The sequence below is a fragment of the Caloenas nicobarica genome, chromosome 1 (assembly GCF_036013445.1).
Source record: "Caloenas nicobarica isolate bCalNic1 chromosome 1, bCalNic1.hap1, whole genome shotgun sequence".
In the NCBI taxonomy this organism is placed as follows: Eukaryota; Metazoa; Chordata; class Aves; order Columbiformes; family Columbidae; genus Caloenas; species Caloenas nicobarica.
The window spans coordinates 107,758,122-107,773,679 of NC_088245.1; the positions used below are offsets into that span (position 1 = coordinate 107,758,122).

Genomic DNA, 15,558 nt, shown 5'->3' on the forward strand with positions numbered 1-15,558 from the left:
TCTGGGCAGCCTGTTCCAATGCCTGACAACCCTTTCAGTGAAGAATTTTTTGCCTAATATCCCATCTAAACCTCCCCTGGTGCAACTTGAGGCCATTTCCTTTTGTCCTCTCACTTGCGACTTGGGAGAAGTCAGAGTGCACTAAACAAGGCAGTACTGAAATCTAGATCTGAGGAAGAAATTATCAGACTTCACCAAAAAGAGAACAATAGGATATTTGGGAGAGTGTTAGTATGGGGCAGAGTCTTTGGGAGGATATTCAAGGTTGCCTTTACATGCCTGTAGTATTCTTATACTATACTCTGTATTCCCTTCTGGCTGTTGTAAGAAACCAGATGCTAGATGTGGTACACCTGTGGTCAAACAAGTGTAACTGTTTTAATGTTCTTGAAAGATTGGATCTTTAGTAAAGATCCATTTTTTTAGGCAGATGACAATACTTCATATAGACTCGTGCTATGTTATCAGTTCCATAAAGCTTTGAAATACCTGTGGTCTGTGGGTCTTACTAGTGTTAATGTTCTGCTTTCAATTTAAAAAAATAAACTCCAGGAGAATCAAAAGATATCTAGCCCCCTTTTAAAGGCACAGATCTTATGCTTATGAAAAATGCATAACACTGTTTTGGAAGACACTGCCTGTATTCTTTCTTGATTGGTGGGGAGCTAGGCAGGGATTTTTAAAATAATAATTTGGTAACGTAGATGTGTTGATTGGATCTTAGGCCCCTAGCCTGATTCTGTATTTAGCAGGTACTCTTCAGTGTTACAAAGAGGATTTTTACTTCATTTAAGATCTGAACTGGAAGCTGTGAGGAAACCTGTTGGCTTGTGTAAAACACAAGGTGACTCTTAAGGAACGTAGAAGGACCAGTACTAGAAGCAAAAAGAGGAAAAAGTAACAATATCCTTCCCAGCTCATTAACTGGGAAGTGAGCAATATATAAGCTTTGTTTTTTTCATTAACATGTTTGGAAGTACCAATCTTAACCTTTGCTTAAGCTGCAAGTCTTATGCCTGGCTGTTGACTGTATGAATTACTGGTTTTATGACAGTTTTGTTTTAAATAGGAAGGTCTGAGTGTTTGTGCCGATCTCTTCAAAGTATCTGAATGACTGAGTGTGATAGCAAGACATTTTTCATTTTCAAATGGTGGGTAGTAATGTATCTGCCTTCAAAAAATTCCTCAAGCAATTCTAGGTAAAGAATTTACCACATTAAGTTGTTTAGCTCTTAAATGAGTTTTTTGCACACTGTATAAACTGCATTTATAACATGAAATAAAGCAATGTGGTTTGGACAGATTAATGCATTGTGGACAGATTATCGTGTAGAGGAAGTTTTTATTGATGCCTCTGCTCTTGTGTGATTTTTTTTTTGTTGTTGTTTGTTTGGGGTTTTTTAATTGTATCAGGACTAGGGTGCATTAAAATTATTTCTCTAACACTATCCTGTCTGTTAGCATTTAGAGGATGTCACCAGTAGATCCCATTTTGTTGTGAACAGGATGGAGGAATTTGAGGCTACTGAAAACTTTGGGAACTCTTGAGAAAAATAATTTTTCAGTCCATTATGCCAGATTAAATCATTATGATGAAAGAGCCTTAAGCAGGTCAGAACTGATAGTTTAAACACTGGTTATACTCCAGCTGTGCACCACAAATAGTCTCTTCTGGTTTATATTGTTTTATTTGATGTAGTATTAAATGTTGTTATAGGCACATGATGTCTATGAATGACATTCTTACTTGGGCTTTTTCCTTCCCTAGTGCCCCACTGTATGGAAGAGATGTTGAGCAATTCTTTGATACATGGATGAGATGTGGTAGCCTTTGAACTGTGCCTTGGCAGTCTAATTGTAAAAGACAAATAGCGCAGGCATCAGTTTCAAAACAGTTAAGAAACTTAATCTGTTTTCTTAGAGCTGTATCTTTCACTGAATACCAGGCTGTGTATCCCCATACACTGAAATGGGAAAGGGATGCTAGAGAGAAGGGACCTTATAAGCGAAGAGTTTTCTCTATAGATTTCCAGCTTACTCAGTGTGGCGAGTAGGAGAGAGAATGGAAGCCAGTCATCCTTCCTTGGTTATAGGAGGCTGTCCTTTCTAATTTGAACAACTATTGCCTAGTCAGCGCTGGTACACTCCAGAGAAATCATAGGTACGCTTAGAGTTAAGCAAGCAAAGGAAAAGCAAAAACCTGTTGTTCTTGTGAGAATGAAAATACATAGTCTGGTCCCTTTCAGTAACTTCTCACCAAAACCATTTCTCCTCTTTGTTCTAAGCAGTAAACTTTTCATCATTGTTCTGCATCTCCACAGCAAATGAAAAAGACTAAAATCCTAAGGAGAACCGGAGATCGTGACACATTTTTACATGTTTGGTTCATGGTTTGATCAATGTCCTGCTTGTAGGCCTGAGGTTTTATTTATAGCAATGATATCATAGTATGCTCTGAGTGATACTCCATAGTGTTCTGTTGTGGCTTTTTAGACTTGACAGACTTCTCTTTGTAATACAAAGTAGAAAATTTAAGCAGCTAATAAGTCGTTTGCTGTACAAATGAAATCAAAAAGAGAGGATAATCCACTGATGAGGCAAACACTGGTAATCTAGAATGTCTTGAACAGTCATTTCAGTCTGTGTGCAGTATATTCAAGGGAAGTTAAAGTTTCTGTTTTATTTTATGGTCCCAAAGGAACATAGCACAGCTCCTATTGCTTCTTCCAGTATAGGAAGTTAGCCAGTGAAATAATTCAGGTCCTGGGGGCTCTGATAGGGCTTGCAAGTGAATAATCTGTTGCTTTCATTTTATTAAGGTTTTGGCCATTGATGATTGAAGCTATTTAAAAACAAAAGTTGGAATTGCTGCTCCATCTCTGAAATTCACAGGCATTTTGCCAAAGTAACTGTTTTGTTGCGGTATGCACAGCAGTATCAAATACCCTCTACCACACAACATAACAAATCGGTTTATTTAATGTAGAAGATATGGGGAATAAAGAAGCAAAGCTTTTTCTTTTTTTAATGGTAAGCTATAAAGACATCATCTGAAAATTCAGGAGATGCTTCACTTTGCATTGAAAGACAGAACAGGCAATGCACCTTTGACAAATAGGCATTCTTGGAGTTCCTGTTGCACCATATCAAGCTCAGGGCTTCTGTAGTTCCAATTCATATTGCCTGTTAGGTTTTTGATTCAAAAATTTCTCTCTTTTGATTCTTAGAGCAATTTTGTTTCATAATAAAATCTCATTATGGAGTTTTACTAAGAGGAGATATTTTCAAAAGTGACAGTTCAAGATTCATTTAATGTTTATGAAAACAGCATATGAATACTTCACAAAATCCTCTAACTGTCTCTAAAGGACCCTGAAGTTAGCTGCATCTATATGTCATTGAACTGGTTGCTATACTTCATTTGGTTTTCAAATTTAAAGGAAAAAAGTCTAAACTTGTGAGATGAACCCTGTTAGTTTTGCTTGTATCCTGAAAGCGCTTTGAATAACTGAGGAGAATGTCGAGCATTTTTTTTTCCTCTCTCAGCCATGAGTGAGGTTCACAGGTGTTGCTTATGCAGTTATAAACAGTGTTGCTCAGCAGCTTGTAATCTGATCGCAAGACACAACCATATCCTTTTCAGTCTCTTGAATACATGTTCAACCTGCAGCTGGTTAATTATCTCTTAAGCAGTTCTTCTCTAATTCATTGCTAAACTCTTCTTATTTTCTGTTTCCATGGATTACGCTTCTGAATTAACAAGATGTCAAGAGGAACATCACAATCTTATTGATATGTTCATGATGATGAGACCAAATGGGTTGTTCTGTGGCAGCTTGCTCTGCATGCTGATTTTTCATCTCAGAGGTGTGAGTTGCTGAAGATTCTAGTCATGAACAAGCAATGTTATTTTTGGTGCGATTGCCATGGTGATCAGGTAGGTTGTGGAGCATAGTGAAGAAATACCTTTTCTCAGTTTATGAGTTTAGGAGAAAAGGGGAATTTGGGAACCCCTGCTAATCTGAAGCTGTCAGGATTTTTCTACTGTTGTTAAACCTGCAAGGAGCAGAACACAGTAGCCCAGGTGTTATTCTGTCAGTGCAAAATTCGCTAACTGGTGCTTGCCAGCATTTGAGCTTAGGGAGTATCCTTAGTTTGCAGGTGCTGGTGGTGCATATCTGAGTAACTAGGTGACCTCAGTAGCCTCCTGCAAGTGCCTTTTATCACAGGTCTCTTTTTTTTCAAGTTGACTTTCTCAGCCATTTCTACTGTACCTCCTAAATGCACGCAAACCAAGTAGCATGAACCTGCTTTAGCAGGTGGATTTGACTAGGTGATCTCCAGAGGTCCCTTCCAACCCCAACCATTCTGTGATTCTAACATGACAAGAATTCTTCATGCTCAGAAATTGGCACAAACTTTTGTGCTGTTATTGCTTTTTCTTACTGAGGCTGACTTGCAAGGCATTATGTTTATCTCTACAAACCACAGCGTATTTGAAATGATTGCTGTTATTGTAGGATAATATAGATTAAAACAATACTCCATTTATCAGTTGTTGCTGTTGGTACAGAAAGAAGTAATTCCCAGTATTCCGACTGCAACATTGCATTATGAATATTTTTAGATGTTTGTTTATTCTTACAATGTTCTGCTGTGTAATCCCTAAAGTAAGGGTAAAAGATCTATGGAACTGGATCATATGGAAGGGGATTTCACAGAATCACAGAATGTTAGGGATTGGAAGGGACCTCGAAAGATCATCTAGTCCAATCCCCCTGCCAGAGCAGGAACACCTAGGTGAGGTTACACAGGAAGGCGTCCAGGCGGGTTTTGAATGTCTCCAGAGAAGGAGAATCCACAATCCCCCTGGGCAGCCTGTTCCAGTGTTCCGTCACCCTCACTGAGAAGAAGTTTCTTCTCACATTTAAGTGGAACCTCTTGTGTTCCAGCTTGAACCCATTACCCCTTGTCTTACTGTTGGTTGTCACCGAGAAGAGCCTGGCTCCATCCTCGTGACACCCACCCTTTATATATTTATAAACATTGATGAGGTCACCCCTCAGTCTCCTCTTCTCCAAGCTAAAGAGACCCAGCTCCCTCAGCCTTTCCTCATACGGGAGATGCTCCACTCCCTTAATCATCTTTGTGGCCCTGCGCTGGACTCTCTCCAGCAGTTCCCTGTCCTTCTTGAACTGAGGGGCCCAGAACTGGACACAATATTCCAGATGAGGTCTCACCAGGGCAGAGTAGAGGGGAAGGAGAACCTCTCTGGACCTACTAACCACTCCCCTTCTAATACACCCCAGGATGCCATTGGCCTTCTTGGCCACAAGGGCACAGTGCTGGCTCATGGTCATCCTGCTGTCCACCAGGACCCCCAGGTCCCTTTCCCCTACACTGCTCTCTAATAGGTCATTCCCCAACCTGTACTGGAACCTGGGGTTAAATATTTATAAAAAACTTAATACAGGAAAAATTTTTATAAAAATTTATAAATTTATATATAATATATAATAAATTTATAAAAATTTTTATTAAAAAATGTAATACAGGAAAAGTGCTTAATATACATAGAAGTGATGAATTGGACTTAAGTAAGGCTGTGCTAAAGTTGCTGCTGGGATACAATTTTTGTGCAACATATAGTACCTAACTGTATTAAACTATTGTATTATAAAGTCCATTGTTTTTACTTTGTATAGACAAGCTCAGCACCTGTGCTAGAGACATAAGCCTTTTAACAGGGGGCTGGTTTCTTATAATGAATGATATCCAAGTCAATGAGATCTTAGTGTCTTCTCTCAAGTTTACAGTTTGGCCTGTAAGAAGAGTATGCACAGTACTGAAATCAAGGAGGTGACTGACTGTTCTAATGTACTAGGTTTTAAAGGTGAACATCATGCCAGAGCAGGACAACTTGTAATCATTTTGAAGAAGATAAGTGGTTTTTGGGATCTATCTGTCCTTCCCTACCCCCCAACCTCCCCAGGGTAAAAGCAGTGGAGCAGAAAATATGAATGCTGAAGGATCTTCTGTAAAAATGATTAACTGGATGGAATGCAGCCTTAATGCCTTTCTCCTTGTGTACTTTGATGCAAACTGGTTTGCCTACCAAATTGTTGGGGCTCAAGGAGATACGAACTAAGAGAGATACCACTGCAGTACAGTTTGAAATACAAATGAAAGTCAGGGTTTTGCTGAAATTTGGGTTCATGGAAAAAGTATTGCCAGTAACTAACTGGTGTATACGACCAAATATAGTTTGCTTTTCTTCAAGGCTTCTCGTTCTGGTTTCACTTTAACGAAGTTGAAAAACAGGTTCCATGATCTATATTTAAACAGTATTTAACTGCTGAGGATGCTGGTCCCAAATACCACTCTTTAATTGGTTGTGTAACATTTCCCTCTTTGTGGGGACACGAAGGTAGTTCCAAAATTAAATCTGATAACTTCAGGTTTTATAATTACAAGTAGAAGTTCTGAATTTTATTAGGAAAACATGTTGTCAAAATTAAGCACCATGTAACTGGCTTGTTTACTGTAGCGATACTATTATGTGGTCCCTACTGACCACCTGAATACAGTGAGTGATGCTAAGCCGTAAGAGAAATAAGTACTGTGAATGAACATTGAATCACATTTTCTTGGCAGATGTATAAATACAATTATCAATATTACCTGCAGTGTTAATCCAGGAAGCAGAATGTGTTAATGCTTTTCTTGGTAGTAAAATGATAAATGAGATTTGAAGGCTTTGGTGAGAGTATACTGAGCTCTACTTAATACAAAATGATATTAAACCCTTAATATGTATCTTCTCAAGCAGTAGAGTTTTGTTTTTCTTGTAGTGACAGAAAAATATCATCTAAAACATTTTAGAAAGCCCAAGCAGTTAAAAACTATGGTCAAATGGATATAAATGCTAGGGTTTAAGGAGTTTTGTCCCAGTTACCATTCTAGAAAATGCCAGTTTTACTAATGAAACTTATGCTCCCTTCAGATAATCCTGAAAATGTCCTACTGAGTCAGCAACTGGCAGTCTTCAACTTAAATTACATTTATATCTGGTTTAAGTTTGTATTAGTTTGCTGATCTTTGTGGTAACGAAATACCCATGCAGTATCTAATGGTTGCAGTATTTCAGAAGGGAGTGGTTTCCCTACCCCATATGTATGATTTTAAATACTTTCCTTGGGTAATTACCTTCCATTTTGTAGCCGATTATCTTTCTTTTTCTTTTATATTGAGCCTTTCTTTTATTATGGTTCTCCTTTATTTCAGCTTTTCCTGTTTCACCAGCAGCAACTCATTTGTTCTTGATTGCGGGGCACTCTCCTTTATTAGATCTAACAGAATTCTAGTATACTCATGATTTTGCATTAACTGTTCTTTTGATTTTTAAGCCTTGTTTTGTTTAATTTCACTAGCTGAAACTTCTGAAGCAGCAGTATTTTGCAGGAGAGAAATGGTTGGGTAACTGATGTGGGCTTCTTGATATGCTCTGAAACTTATTGCAGAACAGAATTAAAATAACAACAACAAAAACCCAAACAAAAAACCCCACATCCTGGTTCAATGTTTGGGCAAAGGTTTGGGGGTTTTTAGTTCGTTGTTGGGGTATTTTTGTTTGGTTGGTTGAGTTTGTTTGTTTGTTTCGAGACTACTGGATGCTCTGTTTATGATCTGCAATCCTCAGGCTTATTTTAAGAACTTTTTTATTTTAAAGATCAAAGCATATACGTTTAAAGCAGTCTTTTGTTTATCTTGCAGCATCAGTTTTACTTGCCACTCAGAACAAGGGAACCACCGGTCCCACGTTCTATACATCATACTGAGTCCATCCCTTTCTCTTTGTCTCAGATCTCTGCTCTAAATGGAAGAAAGCCTTCATCAATACCATGGTTGTCAGCCTGAAATTTGTAAATTTGATAATTGGATGTTGTAACAGTACTCATATCCTTTGATATATACAGATTTGACAATAAAATGTGAGATCTATTAGTTTAGATGTTGATATATGTGGGAGTTTCTAAGCTTGTTAAAAAAAATGCTTCTTTACCAAATACACAAAAAGAATAAATTTAAACATCTAGTCTTGCTAGATTTTAGGGGGGATTTTTGTTTGTGTGTAGGGTGGTTTTTTTTTTTTCAGTAGACAGGTCTGGAACTACGATCTACAATTAAGGTTCCCAAAGCTTCCTCTTTAAGATCCAGCTTTTAAATTGCTTATAACTTTTGCCAAATGTGTCTGGGCTGAGTATTTTTTTTTTCTTCTCTCCATCTTCCCTATACTGGCTGACTGCCTCAACCTGATTATTTTATGGATTTGCATGTGGTTTGGTTCTGACTCATTTATTTCAAGCCAAAACAGTTAATTGTTGAGAAAGAAGCTACTTCAGAAGAAAAAATTAAAAGGTTTCTTTTAAACACCCTCAGTGCTGTTACAATATTTAATAAGGAATGGAAGGGTCACCTCCCATCCTTTTGTCAGGTTTTCACAAATAATAGTAAAAATCTGGCCAGGTTTCAACCACTTACCAAAAAAAAAAAAAAAAAGTGTCCCGTTTAAATGTGTGTATTGCTGCTTGGAATTTAGCAGTTACCTGGATCTAAAGATTAAAAGCCTGAGAAGAGTAGAAAATTGATCTAACTTGATATGGAGACAGGGCTTAAGGTGTAGGATAATGGTGTGGGAAGTGGAAGAAGAAGGTATGCAGGGGCAATGTAGAGGTAGATTATTGAGAATGGGGTAGAAAAGAATGAAGCTGGGAGAAAAGGGTAGTAGTTAGAGCCTGCCTGGAATGCTACATTTTGGAATGGAGCCTGTTCAGTCTCCCTCTGCTATGAAGCCCAGTGGTATGTCTCATATTCCTGTCTGGTGCTGTTTCCTCACAGAATAACAGACTGGTTGAGGATGGAAGGGACTTGCTCAAACAGGGCTGCTTCCAGCTGGTTGTTCAGAACGATGTCCAGGTAACTCTGGAGTATCTTCAAGTGTGGACACTCTGCAGCCTCCCTGGGGCAACAGTGAAAGAGTGTTTCTGCTTGTTCATGTGTCACCTCCCGTCCTTCAGTTTGTGCCCGTTGCCTCTGGTCCTGCTGCTGGGCACCACTGCAAAGCTTCTGAAAGCTCACTTTTCAGTGGGAGCAATGATTGCCTGAATGGCAATGATATGTCTGGGAAAGTCAGAGGTTCTGATTAGATTTGAACTGTCTACAAGCATCATGTGAAATGACTTTATCTGCTCTTCAAGTTTGTGCGCACTGTCTGGAGAACACACACAGAGGTGTGCAAGTGTGCACGTAGGCAAATTGTTAGAAATAGTAGAGTAGCAAAATAGAGTATTCAGTTAAGAAATGAGAAAGTTAAGCTTCTTAATTTGTGGCCTATATTTGGTTTTCAATCATCATATGATTACATGTTCACACTGAACATGAGTTAAAAAATGAAATATTGAATGGCCCATTATTAAATGACTGTTACACACTGTGCAGAGTGAACAAAACGGTAGAGAAAATTGTATTTGCAGTGTTCGAACACTGATAGGAAAGCAAAGTTGTTTGCTTTCTTACAGTGATCAAGACACAGAGCCTATGTGGTATGAGTACTTGGTACAATTCTCTGATTTTGTGTTACGCTTGGAGGGATAGGTGCTTGTGTTTGACCAGACTTGAGTGGGCACAAAGTTTAAAATATTTGGTAGTATTTAGTATCTTATTTTATATATAGCTTTTAGCATTTCATTTAGTACTGCAGGACTTTATTTTTACACTTCTTGAAATCAGTTGCAGCCATGAGTATTGTACATGCTTGGAAAAATCTGCTTAAGCACATGAAGATGGGAACCCAGGGAAGAATGGCAGAAGACTTTTTCCATGCAGATTTTTGTTTTAGCATTTGTTTTATGGAGTTGCAATTAAGTTCATTTGTAAAGAATTACATTATTGACTTGTTTGTCACGTGCTAGAGCTTCTTGAACTTCCAGAAACTTTCTGGTCATGTCCCTGGCTTATTTGTACTGGCTTCCTTTGCTTATTAGAGGGTGCAGTTAATTAGTGGGAGGGTGAAGGTAATTTTTTTTTTAGATGATTTTCAGGAAATTTGGTCCTTTCTTAGTAGCATGCCTGTACTGGAGCAAAAACAAAAACAAAAAAACCCAAAACCGATCTTAAAAAAAAAATATAAAAAATATGTATATTAAAATTTTTTTTTTTTTTTTTTTTAAACAGAGTTGGTGGGGGTCCCAAGACAGGGTCAAATGTTTAAATAACTCACTATGAATGAAGAAAATATAAACTTCCATTTTTTTGAATGATGTAGGCTTTTTAAGAAAAAAAGGTATCTATTTTCTCAGGATGACTCATAATGTCCTCCTATGAGTCTTAACTATTGAACTTAAGAGTATTCTACCTCAAGTACTAGAATAATGCGATCCCATATACTAGGAAGGGAGGGATGGATATTGCATCTGCATGGTAGTTACCTGGCAGATGTGTATTCTCCTATTGATTAATGGTGATGATGATCAGTTATGTTTTCTTTTTGCTCCGGTTCCTTCATCACTAGACATTAATGAGCTATGTTTTATATCTGTAGCCATTGAATTAAACACTACAGGGTAATGACATACCGAGATTTAAGTATGTGACACGGCAAACACGTTTGTAGCTGTTAAAACTAAGTGTATCTTCTGCTTTTTAAAAGTGCCCTTTCTCAATCTTTATTCAAGCTAATCAGTGTTGCATTGGAACACAGACGTTCCATTGTTTTAAACAACAGGTATGATTTTTACCATTGCAATTGTCAGGCTACTAAAAAAGATTGACATGCTCCTAATCGGTTAATGATACAGGGAGACTTAGTCGCTTCTGTTAGATACAGAGTTAGAAGACAATCTTCTGTTAACTTGTTGTGTTGAAATGTTAAATCTTAACTTAGGCTGGGTTAAGAGGAGGTGTATTCTAGGTAGCTTGGTATGTGAATTGTCTTTGACATGAGGCTGGGATTGTCATCTAGCAAGAGAAAACAGCATGAGGATTCTGTAAAAGCTTTTGTCACTTCACTTGGAGTCATTGTATAAAAGAGCATTATTAATCTGGCAATGCAGGATCCAGATGGCAAAGCTATTCCTGAGTGTCCCCTTGAGCCTGCTGTGATGGTGGCCTAAAGGGAGAACAAAACTTTGCAGGGACGTAAACACATGACACACAGAAATCTGCTGTCCTCATTGTATAAAATCCTCGGGACTGGAAAAAAAATAGGAGGTTTATTCTAAGTTTTTTGGAAATACCATCTGATTTGAGAGAAGAAAGCCTAATAAGTGTGTGTGATATATATTAAAACAAAGTAAATTAATATAAAACCTTAAAATAGAAGAACTGCACTTTGAGCCCTGAGTGGTAGAAATAGGGATTCGCAATCAGCTATGGATACTTCGATTTGCTGACAATTTTATATGGATCAGTAGCAACTAGAATTTAGTATCTGATTGTATCCTGTCATCTCACAAATATATGTGGATGCTTTTATTTTTATTAGTTTTGGTTTTCAATTCTATGACCTTCTATAAACTCAAATAAAAAAAGACTAGTTTACTGTCCAATCTTCTGTAATGGTTACCAAGGAAAAACAAATCCCTGCTCAAACAGCATAAAATAATATTAGGGTGGTTTACTCTTTGAAACACATGCTGGGCTTACCATGGTAGAGACTGTTTTTTAATGATGAGGCCTGCATCAACTTGTGTTATCTTCTCTCTGAGCAGACTGACCTCTGCAAGTGTCACTTTTACAAACCAACAAACTCACTTTTTTCTGTGTTTGGGACGTGGATAAATTATTGTTAGATTTGCTTCTTTGAATCAGGTTGGAGGCTTTTTAGGTAGGGGTTTTTCTTTTTCACTTTAAGGACTGATAGTGTAGTCCTATGGGTTATTTTTTGTGCTATGTGGAGATTTTCATATAGAAGAGCCCTGAATTACCTCTATGTTAGGGAATGGGGAGAGGAAATAACGAAGGTGAAGAGAAGCAAGTAAATGATACTAAACTTACTTAGAGAATATGCAAACAACCTCACCTGAAGAATCTACGTTACATTAACTGAGAGTTAATACTAATTAATTCTAATAAATAAACTTTGAAGTATTCTTGAAGTGACTAGAAGAGTGATATGTGTAGATTTGAATCAAAACTCACAGAAACTGAAATCTGAGGGGAGTAATCAGTAGGGCATATGTTCCTTCATATGTTTTCTCATATAAAAAATTGAAATATTAAAAATTGTAAGGCCTTAGAATACTTTTCACTTAGATGAAGTCAACAAGGATATATTGAAGTCCAGGTGGAATCTGCTGCTGATATTATTTTGTGCCTTTTTGCTTGCACTATACTGGCCTGACAGTCATTACAGCAATCCAAAGCCAGTTACCTGTTGCTTGTTTCATCTATAATGAGATTTTTGGAAGATTTGATTGAAAAGATAATAGATACTCAAACAATGGGGCATGTGTTTGCATATGGCATTTTTTTTCCCCCTCTATGTTTGAATTCAATGTTGGTTTTTTGTGAAGACTTTTTCTTTTTTAGAAGGTGCACTGCATACCTGGATGTATACTGAATACTACCTTCCATATACAGTATGTTAATGATTTGAAAAATACAGTCAAACCTTTTGTAACGGGAGAAATAAATGTTAAGCTGTACAAAATTAATATCAGCAAAGCACCTCAGCATAAAATACTGTGCTACTTTCAAGAAAAGTAAAATCTGTAGTATTATTGTATGACTAATGTCTAAAAATAAATACCATGTGTTTTGCAAGATACCATCCATTCTCTTGGAAAGAAACTTTTGCTTACTGTACCTGGTTAATTTAGTTAACTGTAGTCCCTCATTACAGGTGTTGTTCTGGCTACTGATGAAATTATTTTAGAGCGCCATTCTTAAAAGTTCTTTCAAGTAGACAAAAGTATTACCTTAAATGTTACTTTTTTCAAATGGAACAACACGAAAAAACTAATAGCAAATTATTTTTCTTGGCCCTGGAGGAAGTACAGGCTTTATAAAGTCTTGTATGTGGAATTTCTAGTCATCCATTGCTGTTGTGGCTTACTCAGATGGATTGAGTTGTGAGTTCTGTGGAAAACTTGGCTAGCAATGTGGGAACACCTGAGCAAGCACCCCAGTCTCATTAGATCTTGTTTGATTATTCAGCTCCTCTGGGCCCTCACAGAGCCTTGATTTGCAGGCCTGGAGGGGTTCCTGAGGTTTTGCCTGAGTGCTAAAAAGAAACTAATTGGCCAGAATGACACTAAAGAAAATAGATGAGATTCCATTTTAGATCCCTGCAGAGAAGAAAAACTTGATTTTCCTTTAGAGATTTTTTTTTTTAAGAATAATTGGGTGCCATTAAAGAAGCTTTTAAGAGAAGGAGATGGAATGAAGCTTAGAAGTAGTTTCTTAGACTTCAGTTTTCTTAGCGTAGGCATATTGTAGGTTGGTGTGATATTGGGAGATAGTGCCAACAATTAAAAAAAACCCCAACAACGCCAAAAAAACCCCAAACTTCAAGGAGTTGAATGAGCTTTTTGTTAAATGTAAATGTCTGAATACATTTTCAGTACAGAAGCTCCCTTGAGACTGTTGAAAAATTACCTGGTCATCCTTGCACTCTTAAAATTGTAGTGTGAATTGTTTTCTTGTTGTTATGATTTGGCTGTAAATGTGATACAGGATTTTTTTTTTCTTCAGATACTACAGTCAAAGCACTGTCGTCATCACGTTGCGCTGGCTTGTCTTAGAAATGTTTTGCAATCCTAATAAGGATGGTAGACTAAATCCTGAGCAACCTGACTGAATGCCTTTGTCCCGCTTTGAGCAGTAGTAGACCAGGCATCTCCTCTGGTCCTTCCAACCAGAACTATTCTGTGATTCTAATCTGGTGCACCTCATTCATCAGAGCTCTGCTGCTTGCTTCTGGAAACCAGTTTGTTTCACAGGCTGGGTGTCGTTACTGGTATGCCATCCAGACATTCTCAAAGACAAATGCTTCTTTACATTTTCTCTCCTGATGTTTTTCCTTATATACATACAATATAGTGTAGTTATATTTTTAAAAATATGTGTATATAAAAATATAAACTGTATATATATGACAAGTGGTGTGTTTCTGGTTGCTAACACTTGGTTGATGTATCTAGAGATTCCTGCATCTTTGCTTCTACTGTCTGACAAGTTTTGTGGTGTCAAGAGCTTATTATATGAAAGCTGATACTTGCAGCTTCAATTATGGGTGTTTAGAAGCTGGCTGGTAAGTGCTTTCAAGTGAATTAAATTACATGTTATAAAGGTGAGCACTTTAAGGTAGTACATTTCAGCTGAGCTGGTTTACATACTGGTGCCAAGTAACCTATGAGTGTTGAAAAGCATTCTGATCTAAGTTACTTGTTGAAAGAGAAGCTCTGTGTGGGTGTAGCCTTTCTGGAAGCCTTTAGCAAATGGTAATTCCTTCCAGCTGTAAAAACCTCTTATCTGAGTTTTCTACTCAGATGAGATGTCAAATCTCAGTATTGTGGTTACAGGCATGAGTGTAGACACTTGCTTTACTCCTAGTGAAGATGTCTTTGGCAGACTGACGCTTCTCTGGTGTGGTCTAACTGCTGGCTTCCCTTTTCTTGTATCTGCATGTGCACAAAACTAGAAAGACTTTCCTGGTTTGCCGTCAGGAAAGTGTGTGTAGCTATCTTACTGAAATGATGGATTTTATCTGTCGTGCCCTAATGTCATGAGGTTAGATTGGTCAGTATCTCTGAAGGTGCTGTAAGGCTCTTACTACTGTCACGTTGCTTGCTGTCATCTGTGCTAAGGGTGAAAAGGGATACTCTCCACGCTAAGGTGTGGAGCATTGCTGGAGTTCAGATTGTAGTGCTTATGCCTATGATCTGAAAAGGGTTATGCTATATTAATGTGACTGACTAAAGACTAGCTTTCTAGAACAGTGCCTCAGTACTGCTTTGCTTTAAACAAACAAACAAAAACCAACAAAAAAAACCCAAGCAAACAAACCCACACAAACCAACCAACTCCCCTTGGCACTCCTCCTGCCCTCCAACTCCCACCAACCAAAACCTCTGTTTATATTTTACTTCTAAAATAACTTGGGGGAATATGAAGATTGTGTGGCTTCTCTGAGCCAGGTTTCTGAAGCTGGTTTTCCCTACTGCAGTAAATCTTTTCCATAAGCAGGTTAGAGCCCTAGTAGGATGTTGGGACTGCGACCCTGGGGGGTCTAGTGAAGAAAGTAATGGAGATGACTAGAGCCTTCTGCTCATATTTCCTGTTGTGTTGAGTTGCTATGGGAAAGTTAATTGGTTGGTGTTAATGGAAGGTTTGTCAAGGTTTTGGGTTCATTTCTATGTGGAGTTTAATAGACACTAGAGCCTTTAGTGACACAGCTCTTCGGTTCTCAGTGATGTCTTGCTGATTTATGTGCAGAGTTGGTGTAAAGCCATGAGAAGACTTTTTGGGGATGAAAAATATTTATCACCTTAAAAACTG

At 37.8% G+C, this 15,558-nt stretch overlaps 1 protein-coding gene across 4 annotated transcripts in view; it reads left to right on the plus strand.

The window, feature by feature from the left end:
• Positions 1-15,558, plus strand: part of CDKL5 (cyclin dependent kinase like 5) — a 123,156-nt gene that overhangs the window by 19,551 nt on the left and 88,047 nt on the right. Inside the window, exon 1 of one of the 4 annotated variants that reach the window (XM_065637108.1) lies at positions 3,914-3,937. The exons of the other annotated variants lie outside the window; for them this stretch is intronic. The gene's annotated coding sequence lies outside the window, so the exon portion shown is untranslated. Of the gene's footprint in view, positions 1-3,913; positions 3,938-15,558 lie in introns of those variants that run through there. 4 annotated transcript variants of the gene reach the window in all.